Raw genomic sequence first — 1359 nt, 5'->3', positions numbered from 1 at the left:
GATTACAGTATAGATAATCCTTCGAATATTTCTTTTTCGAGTTGACCTTGTATAAAGAGCGGATCTTACAGCGGCAGCAGACACAATGACGGAGCATGACTAACACTTGGTAGTTTGAGAAGCATTAAGCACAATACGTACTAAAGTCATAAATCCCAAATCTCAGTAGGTATATGGTACCTGTTTACTGTCTCGTGCAGGTTGAACAGGATGATGCGAGGCCCTTTATTATCCAAGAACCAACGCTCTATAAGTTTGTCAGACATGCAATTCTTAATTCACGTCATACCTGGTTATTGACTGAGCTTTTAAGAAAAAAAGGATAGAATAGAGAACAACGAGACAGCCCCAGGGTCGAAACGTAGGAAATGACAGAACCTTGGGAAGACCCTCGTCCGTGACAAGTATCACTCGGTTATTTCGTGCATGTTATAGGTCACGGCCCACTAGCTAGAGCCCATTCCTCTCGCCTCGGCTAAGAGTTCACAGAGAGATCATTAACCAGCTATGGACTACAGATTATGCAGCATCGGGGCCCTGCAATTTCATGCCCGAAGATAATCTAGAGCTACGATTCTTGAAACGCATACTAACGACTATATGCCTACATACATATCAAGAGACAACCGTACATATTTACAAACACGCATTAGACTGATAGATTTTCGGAAGGTGCTGCACTCGAGCAGGCTAGCCAAGTATTCTGTGCTGTGCTTAAATAGATACTTGACTGATTGCTAAGGCAAGTACCCATACAGTCCCTTTGAGTCAAAGCCTGCAGCAGTAGTGTGTTTCTGAATAAGCTAGCTCCAGCTTCATCAGAAGGCTGCCTCATTGGGTACTGGCGAATCCGCAGGCAGGCATTTTGTGACAATGACAGGAATTCGGTATTTTTGTCTCACTTGACTTTTATATCAAACAATATGTGGTATCAAAGCTATATGAAGTCTTTTCTCATGCAAATTTGATCCTGGCAGATAGGATAGCAGCAAAGCAACGATAATGTATGAAGCTAACGAAACCAATCATGACTCGTGATGCCAATTCCATATCCGTCCGGATTTCAGGGGATGGGGAAGATAATCCAGGCAAATTTAGGAATACCAATAAGAATCGAACTATAACTGCATCTAGATAGCTAGTACCATTGGGCGGTTACGTACATTAGCGCAGGTACTATATGTCTGCTGGAGCTTGCATACATATGTACCATGGATGGCGACTGCTCACAAACAACTTAGCCACACAGCGATTTGGGTTGTAAAGGTAAAGCACCGAAGGCTTATTACAGTGCGTATCGTGTCTAAACTCCACTTCAAGTTATCTTATTCAGTGCCTTGGTAGTTAGATGGCTCAAAA

The sequence above is a fragment of the Aspergillus brunneoviolaceus genome (genome assembly GCF_003184695.1).
Source record: "Aspergillus brunneoviolaceus CBS 621.78 unplaced genomic scaffold BO95scaffold_6, whole genome shotgun sequence".
Classification (NCBI taxonomy): domain Eukaryota; kingdom Fungi; phylum Ascomycota; class Eurotiomycetes; order Eurotiales; family Aspergillaceae; genus Aspergillus; species Aspergillus brunneoviolaceus.
Note: the sequence above shows the minus strand (reverse complement) of the source record.